Here is a 13,307-nt window from a genome sequence, read left to right on the forward strand (position 1 = left end):
CCGATTTAATATCATCCTGATTGCATGCCTGTCTTACCTCCTGCCATATTTTATTGGGACAATCTGTTTCCTTCAGCAGCATGTCAGCTCTGGGGTGGGAAAAAGTATCATGTTTTATTCATTTTTGTATTTCTAGAGTCTAGCATAATACTTGGTGTACCAATGTACCCAGGATGATCTGAATGACTGTCACCACTTTAAATTTTATTGAAAATGTACAAAGATTATTATATGAAATAAATTGATTTTAATTCAAATGACCATGGCATTTCACCAGAAATATTAAGTTTTCAAATATTTTTACCAGATTAAATTGTAAAATATTAATTTTTATAAAGATATGAATAATATTTTAAAATATTCAATGATGAGACTTTTATATATCTTCATTTAATTACAATATTCATTTTATTTTCCTTTTGAGGGCTGAGTTGGCATAGCTAGATGGAGAAATAATTTTTACAAGTTAGACATCACCTAGAAGTCAATAAAAATGATGAAGAGGCTGTCTTGATGCTGACGGAGAAACAGAATTATATATGATCTTTCAAGTACAGAAAATTAATCTACATCGGGCTATAGATGTATTTGATCACAACCCAAAAATTAAAGTACAGGTAAGCTCCAAGGAATTTTCTGTTATTTCTAGGTATAACAAAACAGCTTCCGGAACTGCTCTACATTCAAAATTCTTCAGCCAGTCTCCTCTTACACCTTTGATCTTTCTTCTTCTTTTCTCAGTTCTCTCTCATTGATGACAGAAAATATCTTCATGAATATGTATGGCAAAAATGTGTTAACATTTATTGAGCATTAATATATGCTAAGCACTACACTAAATGCTTTACATGGAATATCTCATTTATTAAGATGGCTCTGAAAATTACCTGTTATTTATAGTGAGGAAATGCAACTTCAGAGAGTGACTTCTCCAAGGTCACACTGTTTGTAAGTAATAGAAACAAAATCTCTCTAACTCAAAAAATCCTGCTTCGAATCTCTATAAATTACTTCCTAAAGAAATTAAATCACAACATTTAATCAAATCTACACAGTTGCCCTCAAGACATAAATTTTCGTCTCACACTGCTGAGTAGTCAGTGAGTTGAATAGAATATTCTTCATTTTGTTGAAATGAGGAAGACTATGGCAATAACAATTTAGGAACAGAGAGCCAAGATCAGTGTTTGGCATTGGACGTGTTGTGTTTTTAAATAAATGTGGTCTCTACAGAAATTTTAACACAGACTCTAGAACATCATTGATGGTTAACTGGATTCAACACCAGAATAGGAAACTATTTACTATGCTTGCAAGTGGCATCATTATGAGGGACAGGAATCTTTTGCATATGGGTAAATTAACTCTGTGTCTTTCTTGCCAGGTTTTACATGAGAAGGAGGAGGATGTCCTGCCCTCTTGGATCTGTTTCTTTGTTTGGCATGTCCACACCTGCCACCTTTTCCAGCAGGTTGTTATTGGGAGGCTGGCCCTGCTTTCCTACTCAAGGGTCTGGGAACTACACTGAACGCCACCCCACCACCATGGTGGCCTGTACCCAGTCACTGACTGGTGTGGAGTCACCTCTGCATCAAGGTGGAATATTTACGCCCAAAACCTTTCTTTAGAATCAAATTCCTTCCCTTTCATTTCCTACTACATTTCATCATGGATTTCTCCTTAGAGCCCTCTCAAAAAATCGCTTGCTCACATACTGCCTTCTCAGGCTCCACTTCTAGGAAACCCAACCCAAAACAACATGGATGAGGGCCATATTGCTTCCAAACTGGGACGAAGTGAAGCTAATGCTCTATTTTGATAGTGTTGCTGCCCTTATTCATGAATCTATTTCATTCAACAAATGCCTTTAATGAGATAATTTGTGCAAGGTCCTAGGTTTCAGGGAAGATAAGCTTTGGGGTGATTATAATTATTTTAGGCTGATAAGCATCATTTAAATTTCAACAGCAATACCTGAATTAAATAAAAATTTCAGGAGTAACAATTAACTGACAACAAATGGTACGAGCAATATGTAGCATGATGCTGAACTATAATCCACACTCCTGGAATCTTATAAGGGCTGTTTCAATAAAGTCAAAAGCAGTGTCATACAAGCATAACAAATATTTAGCTCAAAGTAAAGGTGATGGAGGCAGAAAGGTTAGAGACAAAGACCTGAATCTAAATCCCATCCAAACACAAGTCCTGTGACTTGGGATCATTTTCTTATTCCTTTCTGAGTGTAAATTTCTTAATCTGGAAAAAAAAAGAAAGAGAAAACAACAATTATTTTACCAGAAAGTATTGAACATTAAATATAAAGCATTCTGAACAATGCCTGTCTCAATGAATGTCTTCATAATGTCATTAGCTAAAAGGGAATTTAGGTCTGGCACATCTCCAAAGTGAATCAATGAGAACAATGAAGGAAAATTTCAATAAACCCTTGGTCAGAAGATATATACAAGATCATAAAAAGATGCTAATTATACTCCCAATCACCCACCTCAAAACCTTGCAGTAAATTTAGAAACCTGGCAACTCAACTCTTTGAAGCTTCTCAAAATTCTTGCCTCTGTTCCTTCTAGGCTTAGCTACCACCATCGCTTAGCTCAGATGCAGAACACCTCACACCTGGAATATTGGAAGAACCAAATCGCTTTTTCTAAAATGTCACTTTATTCATATAATTCCTTTGATCTAAATGGTCTATATGAATATTCAATGCTCCTGGAATAAATTCTAGACTTCTTAGTCTGGTATTCAAGATTCTTGATGGTCTCATGACAATCTACTTTTCCAGCGTCATTTCCTACTGGCCCTTGAGATTAACCCCAGATTTCAGGCCATCTTGTCTTCTCTCTGTCCCTGCACTTGCTCTGATCTTCTTTCTCTGCTCATAAGGAACAGAATATTCTCTCTCAATTGTCATCTCTCTAACTCTTATCAATGCAGCAGTGCCCAATATAAATGGCGTCTCTTCCACAAGCTTTTCTGTATCATCCAAAAAGAAGTGACACTTATTTTTGTCTATGCAATTCACTGATTCACTACGCAATAGCAGTAATTTGACTCCATTGTCACAGTTATTTCTGAATATAACTCTATTGCATGTTTTTGAATTCATTATTCTTAAGAGATAAACATATATTTCTTACATATTTGTATTCATTACAGTACCTATCACACTGTAAGATGCATAAAGGGTGGTTGGTTAACATTTATCAAATAATTACATATATATAAAACCTTAGATTTTATTCTTCAGTAGATTTAATCTGTTAATTTCCACATTTGCACAGAAATTTGAAATTTCAGAAAATTGAGTTTTTCTATTCTGTTTATGAATTCTGGATATTGATTTATTAATTTAGTTACTGGCGCAGTAAGATATGTAAAGTGGATAATGGGTATTCAACTAATGTTTGTGAAATGAACAAATAAGTAATTGACTGTAAATTGAGGAATGTCTGCCTTCATAAATTCCTGGGAGAAAAATATAATGCCATTTCATTCCAAAATAGTAGCTAATATGATTTAGGTTAATTCTATTTTTCCATGTGAAAATAATGCTTTGCGGTGGAAAATAAAATGATTAAAAAAGGAGAACGTTGCAATCTTAAAATCCATTGACTAACAAAAAGAAACTAACTCTTTAAATGCATACTTATAGGATATTAGACTTTCAAGTCATCATGGAAGAAAAGGTAGTTGTATAATAAGTTTCAGATGAGTTCAAAGTCTGCTCTTTCTTTGAAACATTTTGTTCTCAATAATAGACCCTCAGAGCCAGTTTTATCCTTCAGTATCAAATTTTAAAGGTGACTAAGAACAGACTACAACGTGACGTTGTCTGCAGACCCCACCGTGTTCTAAGCTGGCCACTCTCATTAGTGTGAGTGCACATGTTGATAAGCCCCAGGGGGCATTTATGTGACACCAAAGAACGTTTCATGACATGCCTTCAGTCAAGATTTTGCTCAGGCATTTTGAGTCCCTCTCTAGTGCTATTTCCTCTTTTTCTGTAGCTTTTATTCGCACTTGACCCTATGTTTTAGAAAGTGCACACAAGTCAGTATTCCAGACATCCCAGGGACTTGAAGAGCTGATCTAATGTCTGTGTTGCAAGATAAAAAACAGAGGAATTTTGTTGAACCCATAAAAAGGATGACATTTTGCCTGGCCCTGAGCTGTTCTGTTCAAAATTGAAGCTTTTGCAGCTTGCGGCTACTTGATTTGTGAGCTGGAGAGCATCATATCTTGGCCATTACTGAATCATAAAAGTTCTCTGCCTCTTCCCAGCTCATTTTATTTAAAAGGAAAAAGAGAAATCCTTTATCTTACAAAATGCATTTTCTTTTTATTCTCCTTCATTTCTGGAATGTATTCTGTAAAGGTTCAGTGAAAACATATGTAAATGGTAATTTGAAAAGACCATTGAGCTGATGCAAGAAAGGTTATTTGGGTGGTTAGATTGGAATACGAGTCATGGGAATAGGGCACTTTGTAGTACTTTTTTGTGCCATATCACCTGTGAACGGCTAGAATGCTGTACACATTAATTATTTTCATCATCTATAAAATGGTAATATAGAGCCACATAATACATCCAGGTCAGGTTCTGGTTTAACCAGAAAATATTGATTGGTTCTAGGTGGAATGAACTGAGCATGAAGGAGAAGGCTTCATTAAGAATTCCTCTGCATTTAACATAACTTGGATGAGAGAGAGACTCATGGAATGTTTCTAAACAGCATCTGAAGTAGTGATTTCCCAGCTTACCCGTATCACTTTATAACTAAACCCATCTCTACAGCATAATTATTCCTTTATGTAACAACATGTGTTCAGTGCATTTGATAAGTCAGTCACTATCTTGGCTGCTGGAAAACAATAGCATAGTCATCCTTCTTCAAAGAGCTTTCAGTCTATTTATAAACATTTTCTTATGTCAAAGAGATAAGTATTAGTTAAATGCTTATAATAGGCATAGTCTCATTGTTATATAGATAAAAGATAATACATCATTTTATGTGAAAAGAATATCAGAAATTTGCACAAAAATAAGTGTGCCACACAGTTAATTTCCAAAAGCACTAATTTTTTGTGAATTTTGTGATGTTTATTGTATTTGTGAGCTTTTCAAAATCCCTAATATATCATGGTTTATTTTCTCATTCTAAATAAATATTCATTTCTGTACATAATTTTGTATTATTGTTCTTAAAGGATTCCTCCAAACTGTAGAAACTTGTGACCCCACACAGCCTCAAGCCAGCTCTGATACAACACTGTTATCTGAGATGATCTGCACAAAGTCACAACATAGTACCTTGCATGAAATAGGAGCTTAAAGTATGGCAGGGATGATTATTACTGTAGTTCTTGACTAGTTCTCTCTTTGTCATTCTCTTTAGCTTTAGAAAAGCATTTCTCTACAGAATCAGGGAAAAATCACGACATCCATGATTGTCCTTATTAGTTCTGAGAATTGTTTCAGTGCATGACAAAACCATTTTTTTTTTCAGGAGTGCTATATGAAAATTAGATTTCTGTTTAATTTTGTACGGAATTTATTAGTTTGTGTAAGAAAGTATGAATCCTGGCCGGGCGCGGTGGCTCATGCCTGTAATCCCAGCACTTGGGGAGGCCGAGGCGGGCGGATCATGAGGTCAGGAGATCAAGACCATCCTGGCTAACACGGTGAAACCCCCTCTCTAAAAACACAAAAAATTAGCTGGGCGTAGTGGCAGGAGCCGGTAGTCCCAGCTACTGGGGAGGCCGAGGTAGCGGAAGGCGTGAACCCGGGAGGCGGAGCTTGCAGTGAGCCGAGATAGCGCCACTGCACTCCAGCCTGGGCGACAGCAAGACTCCGCCTCTCACACACACACACACACACACACACACACACAGAGAGAGAGAGAGAGAGAGAGAGAGAGAGAATGAATCCTTTAAGAAAATAAGTCTGGAAACTCTGAAGCCACTTATAAATCGAAAGCACAGTCATAGGCAGATAGAGATGGAAACAAATACTCTATATAAATGTTTACTCTTCCTTCCTCCATTTTGAAATGTCTGTTGGAATAGTGGAGAAAAAGATGAATGTGAATTGAACAGTTCTTTAGTGAAGAAGATTCATAGGTGTTTAACGTTCTCTGTAGCGAGATGTCCTCAATAATAATTTCTCTTTTTCTCTTCTGAAAAAGATGGAGAAAGTATTCAGGGTTTCTCAGTGCTTGGAAAGAAAAACATAGTCATCGTTTTCACTGGCTTCAAATAGCCTCAATAGTGTCAACAAATCCACTGCAGCTGAGTCAGAAGGAAGATAGCCACCTGTGACAAGCAGCCCTGGGTAGCTTTGAAACAGAGCCAGCTCAGAGACTGAGGACAGGCTTCAAGGAAGGACTTTTGACTTCAAGTTAATCACTTGGTGCTGATTGATAAGGGAAAAGGAAAGATTACTAAGCAAAGTCGACCTGCCTGGAAAGCATTTATTTCTTTAAAATGTGCTTTAGAATTATCTATCTGTCAAGATGTTTTTATTCAGGTTAATGTTAATATGGCCTTATATGTTTAATAATTGTGTGGAAAAATTTGGTGCTCAGTGCATTTGGGAAGAATCTGTTAAAGTGAAACAGAATACAAGAGTGTCATGGTAAAGAGTGCTAACTCCAGAGCTAGACTGTCTGCATTGAAAATCCTGACTTCCTAGCTCCATGACCTTAGACAAGCTCCTGAACCTCTGCAAGACTTGGTTTTCTGAACCAAAGAAATTAATGATAGCATCTACCTCATAAGACCGCTATGAGGATTAAATAAGATATCTCTACAAGGATATCAGCCCAATGCCTGCCAGACAGTAAAGGCTTCCTAAAAGCAAATGCCTCATTAAACTTGAAGTCATCCATTCCTACTACTCCTCTAGTATATTGTTCTTAGTTTCAAGAAATTTTTGTGTTCCTTGCTGTGGAAATGGCAGTTAATAGAAACTAAAGAATATTAAGAATTTCTTTGTTGGTTTAACAATGTGTTTTACCTAAGAAAATCTCAAACAGTCCCTATAGATGATGATAACATGTGGACCCGCCCCGAAACAGTTAAACTGGTTTTGTTGCTTGGGAGCTGATGAGAAACAACTGACACAGCTCCTCAAAATCGATCTGGTTCTACCTCAAAGAACAGATATCCAGGCAAATGGATTTACTTTATTTATCCCAACTCAGAATAGAAGTTATAAACTCTCAGGCTTTTATGAGGTAGTTCCCTGGGGCTGAAGCTTTTTGTTATCTTTTCTTCATGGTACAATAAGGAAAGATGCAGATGGGTGGCATCAACAACCAAGCAAAGATGATGAGTTACTATCTTAGAACCACATTACTTCAATGTCAAAGTGTGTAGAGAATCATAGAGTTAGATACTAAGGGTAATAGCTTGACCTTGGCAAGTTGTGTAAGATTATATGACATTTTGTTAAATAAAGAGAGACACATTACAGATAGCTGGATTTTCAACATACTTGCAAGGGAAAACAGCCAGAGAATATTTTTCAGTTATTTTGTTGTGTTAGTTATCCTTTACCTCCTAAATTAGTTTTTGTCTATCAATTGTCTATTTGTCTATCTATTATCTATTTGTCTATTTATTGTCAATTGTCTATAGTCTATATATTGTCTTAGAAATTATGTTTTCAGGGGGTTGGGGGGTTTTTGGTTTTGTTTGTTTTAGTTTTGGCACTATCTTGCCTTATCCCTGTTTCAAGATGACAATTTCTAACTCAGTACAACAAAGAAAAGTTGGGGTCATTCTTAACAAAACATCCTATTAAATTTAAACAGGATATTGGGAACTTGTGCCAAGGTATCACCACAAGTGAAAAGAGTTCTAAATATTGGCTGGGTATGGTGTCTCACGCCTGTAATCCCAGCACTTTGGGAGACTGAGGTGGGCAGATCACAAGGTCAGGAGATCGAGACCATCCTGGCTAACATGGTGAACCCCGTCTCTACTAAAAATACAAAAAATTAGCTGGGCATGGTGGCGGGCACCTGTAGTCCCAGCTTCTCGGGAGACTGAGACAGGAGAATGCCATAAACCCACGAGGCAGAGCTTGCAGTGAGCCGAGATCGCGCCACTGCACTCCAGCATGGGCAACAGAGTGAGACTCTGTCTCAAAAAAAAAAAAAAAAAGAGTTCTAAATATCAACTTTCATTTTATTGATCAATAAATACCCACATTTGAAAAGTCTACTCAAAAACTAATATAAGAGCAACATCAACCTGGTAGAGCATGAAGTGATTACTGTCTTCGTCCTGTACATATGTAAACAAGTTCCTTAACACTCATCCTCCCAGTGTTCTTTTTGATTTTATAAAAAAATTCACTTTTGTGATTGTCATATAATCTTTTTTCAGTCTTAAGCTCAATGCCAATTCTTTTTTTCATAAGATGTCAGTAGATGAACCTTTGCTTGGATCTTTCAAGACGCTGAGGTTTCTAGGACACTCTACTTCCAGGTATTAATCTTCTCCTATTTCTTTTGGTCCAGGCAATTGCAAGAATATTCTTGGCTGCCCCAGCTCTTTGCTATGTCAGCCTCTCACAGGCCTCTCAGAGTCCATCCTAGTCTATAGCATAGATAGCAATTCTTCTCCAGAAAATATCAAATTAAACTAGCCTTTCAAGTTGTTAGCACTCCTTTTTTGGGGGGTTGGGGAGTTAGTCAAAATCTAGCACAGTATTGGCAAGTAGTGTATGCTTAATAAATATAATATTAGATGATGGTTTTAAAATAGCATTCTGAGAATAGACCTCACACTCTCCCAAATCCCCAGTGGATGATCAAAAAAAATATAAAATAGAGAAAATATTCAGTATCACTGGAAACAAGGGGAAAAAATGCCAGTACTCCCCATCCCTGATGCTAAGAAAGATAAGTATCATCAAGAAGTAGGAGGAATTGACTGTGGCTGAAATTTACTAATAATACCAAAATCACAGGAACTGGAGTTAAAGAAAGTAGAAAAAGACAAATAAGAATTATATCAGGGGGGACAGTTCCAAGATGGCCAAATAGGAACAGCTCCAGGCTACAACTCCCAGTGTAAGCACCACAGAAGACGGGTGATTTCTGCATTTCCAACTGAGGTACTGGGTTCATCTCACTGGGGCATGTCAGATAGTGGGTGCAGGACAGTGAGTGCAGCCCACCGAGCGACAGTCGAAGCAGGGTGAGGCATCACCTCACCCAGGAAGTGCAAGGGGTAAGGGAATTCCCTTTTCTAGCCAAGGGAAACTGTGATACACAGCACCTGGAAAATCGGGTCACTCCCACCCTAATACTGCACTTTTCTAAGGGTATTAGCAAACAGCATACCAGGAGATTATATCCCATGCCTGACTCACAGGGTCCCATGCCCACAGGGCCTCCCTTATTGCTAGCACAGCAATCTGAGATCTAACTGCAAGGTGGCAGCAAGACTGGGGGAGGGGCACACGCCATTGCTGAGGCTTGAGTAGGTAAACAAAGAAACCCAGAAGCTCGAACTGGGTGGAGCCCACTGCAGCTCAAGGAGGCCTGCCTGCCTCTGTAGACCCCACCTCTGGGGACAGGGCATAGCCAAACAAAAGGCAGCAGAAACTTCTGCAGATTTAAATGTCCCTGTCTGACAGCTTTGAAGAGAGTAGTGGTTCTCCCAGCATGGAGTTTGAGATCTTAGAATGGACAGACTGCCTCCTCAACTGGGTCCCTGACCCATGAGTAGACTAACTGGGGGGCAGCCCCCAGTAGGGGCAGACTGACACCTCACTCGGCCGGATACCCCTCTGAGATGAAGCTTCCAGAGGAACGATCAGGCAGCACCATTTGCTGTTCAGCAATATTCACTCTTCTGCAGCCTGCTCTGCTGATACCCAGGCAAACAGGGTCTGAAGTGGACCTCCAGCAAACTCCAACAGACCCGCAGCTGAGGGTCCTGACTGTTAGAAGGAAAACTAACAAACAGAAAAGACATCCACACCAAAACCCCATCTGTATGTCACCATCATCAAAGACCAAGGGTAGATAAAACCACAAAGGTGGGGAAAAAACAGAGCAGAAAAGCTGAAAATTCTAAAAATCAGAGCGCCTCTCCCCCTCCAAAGAAACGCAGCTCCTCACCAGCAATGGAACAAAGCTGGATGGAGAATGACTTTGACGAGTTGAGAGAAGAAGGCTTCAGATGATCAAACTTCTCTGAGCTAAAGAAGGAAGTTCGATCCCATTGTAAAGAAGCTAAAACCTTGAAAAAATATTAGATGAATGGCTAACTAGAATAACTAATGTAAGGAAGTCCTTAAATTACCTGATAGAGCTGAAAACCATGGCACAAGAACTACGTGACAAATGCACAAGCTTCAGTAACCAACTCGATCAAATGGAAGGAAGGGTTATCAGTGATTGAAGAGCAAATGAATGAAATGAAGCAAGAAAAGAAGTTTAGAGAAAAAAGAGTAAAAAGAAATGAACAAAGTCTCCAAGAAATATGGGATTATGTGAAAAGACCAAATCTACGTCTGATTGGTGTGCCTGAAAGTGATGGGGAGAATGGAACCAAGTTGGAAAACACTCTCCAGGATATTATCCAGTAGAACTTCCCCAACCTAGCAAGGCAGGACAACATTCAAATTCAGGAAATACAGAGAACGCCACAAAGATACTCCTTGAGAAGAGCAACTCCAAGAGACATAATTGTCAGATTCACCAAAGTTGAAATGAAGGAAAAAATGTTAAGGGCACCCAGAGAGAAAGGTCGGGTTACCCACAAAGGGAAGCCCATCAGACTAACAGCGGATCTCTCGGCAGAAACTCTACAAGCCAGAAGAGAGTGGGGGCCGATATTCAACGTTCTTAAAGAAAAGAATTTTCAACCCAGAATTTCATATCCAGCCATACTAAGTTTCATAAGTGAAGGAGAAATAAAATCCTTTACAGACAAGCAAATGCTGAGAGATTTTGTCACCACCAGGCCTGCCCTACAAGAGCTCCTGAAGGAAGCATTAAACATGGAAAGGAACAACTGGTACCAGATATTGCAAAAACATGCCAAAATGTAAAGACCGTCAACGCTAGAAAGAAACTGCATCAACTAGCGAGCAAAATAACCAGCTAACATCATAATGACAGGATCAAGTTCACACATAACAAAATTAACCTTAAATGTGAATAGGCTAAATGCTCCAATTAAAAGAAACAGACTGGCAATTGGATATAGATCAGTTTGTTGTATTCAGGTGACCCATCAGTTTGCTATATTCAGGAGACCCATCTCATGTGCAGAGATACACATAGACTCAAAATAAAGGGATGGAGGAAGATGTACCAAGCAAATGGAAAACAAAAAAAAAGGCAGGGGTTGCAATCCTAGTCTCTGACAAAACAGACTTTAAACCAACAAAGATCAAAATAGACAAAGAAGGCCATTACATAATGGTAAAGGGATCAATTCAACAAGAAGAGCTAACTGTCCTAAATATATATGCACCCAATACAGGAGCACCCAGATTCATAAAGCAAGTCCTTAAAGACTTACAAAGAGACTTAGACTCCCACACAATAATAACGGGAAACTTTAACACCCCACTATCAACATTAGACAGATTAACGAGACAGAAAGTTAACAAGGATATCCAGGAATTGAACTCAACTCTGCACCAAGCGGACCTAACAGACATACACAGAACTCTCCACCCCAAATCAACAGAATATACATTCTTCTCAGCACCACATCGCACTTATTACAAAATTGACCACATAATTGGAAGTAAAGCACTCCTCAGCAAATGTAAAATAACAGTAATTATGACAAACTGTATCTCAGACCACAGTGCAATCAAACTAGAACTCAGGATTAAGAAACTCACTCAAAACCACTCAACTACATGGAAACTGAACAACCTGCTCCTGAATGACTACTGGGTATATAACGAAATGAAGGCAGAAATAAAGATGTTCTTTGAAACCAATGAGAACAAAGATACAGCATACCAGAATCTCTGGGACACATTTAAAGCAGTGTGTAGAGGGAAATTTATAGCACTAAATGCCCACAAGAGAAAGCAGGAAAGATCTAAAATTGACACCCTAACATTACAATTAAAAGAACTAGAGAAGCAAGAGCAAACACATTCAAAACCTAGCAGAAGGCAAGAAATAACTAAAATCAGAGCAGAACTGAAGGAGACAGAGACACAAAAAACCCTTCAAAAAAAATCAATGAATCCAGGAGCTGGTTTTTTGAAAATATCAACAAAATTGATAGACCGCTAGCAAGACTGATAAAGAAGAAAAGAGAGAAGAATCAAATAGACGCAATAAAAAACGATAAAGAGGATATCACCACCGACCCCATAGAAATACAAACTACCATCAGAGAATACTATAAACACCTCTATGAAAATAAACTAGAAAACCTAGAAGAAATGGATAAATTCTTGGACATATACACTCTCCCAAGACTAAACCAGGAAGAAGTTGCGTCCCTGAATAGACCAATAGCAGGCTCTGAAATTGATGCAATAATTAATAGCCTACCAAGCAAAAAACGTCCAGGGTCAGATGGATTCACAGTTGAATTCTACCAGAGGTAAAAGGAGGAGATCGTACCATTCCTTCTGAAACTATTCCAATCAATAGAAAAAGAGGGAATCCTCCCTAACTCATTTTATGAGGCCAACATCATCCTGATACCAAAGCCTGGCAGAGACACAACACACACAAAAGAGAATTTTAGACCAATATCCCTGATGAACATCGATGCAAAAATCCTCAATAAAATACTGGCAAACCGGATTCAACAACACATCAAAAAGCTTATCCACCATGATCAAGTGGGCTTCATCCCTGGGATGCAAGGCTGGTTCAACATTCGCAAATCAATAAACATAATCCAGCATATAAACAGAACCAAAGACAAGAACCACATGATTATCTCAATAGATGCAGAAAAGGCTTTTGACAAAATTCAACAGCCCTTCATGCTAAAAACGCTCAATAAATTCGGTATTGATGGAACGTACCTCAAAATAATAAGAGCTATTTATGACAAACCCACAGCCAATATCATACTGAATGGGCAAAAACTGGAAGCATTCCCTTTGAAAACTGGCACAAGACAGGGATGCCCTCTCTCACCACTCCTATTCAACATAGTGTTGGAAGTTCTGGCCAGGGCAATCAGGCAGGAGAAAAAAATAAAGGGTATTCAATTAGGAAAAGAGAAAGTCAAACTGTCCCTGTTTGCAGATGACATGATTGTATATTTAGAAA

At 38.3% G+C, this 13,307-nt stretch overlaps 1 long non-coding RNA gene across 1 annotated transcript in view; it reads right to left on the reverse strand.

Annotated features, from left to right (window-relative positions):
- Positions 1 to 308: 308 nt before the first annotated feature.
- Positions 309 to 13,307, reverse strand: part of LOC103878328 — a 39,842-nt gene continuing 26,843 nt past the window's right edge. The window contains exon 4 of the long non-coding RNA XR_638486.3: positions 309 to 2,259. This is a non-coding gene — a long non-coding RNA (uncharacterized LOC103878328). The remainder of the gene's footprint in view (positions 2,260 to 13,307) is intronic.

The sequence above is a fragment of the Papio anubis genome, chromosome 13, assembly GCF_008728515.1.
Source record: "Papio anubis isolate 15944 chromosome 13, Panubis1.0, whole genome shotgun sequence".
Taxonomy (NCBI): Eukaryota; Metazoa; Chordata; class Mammalia; order Primates; family Cercopithecidae; genus Papio; species Papio anubis.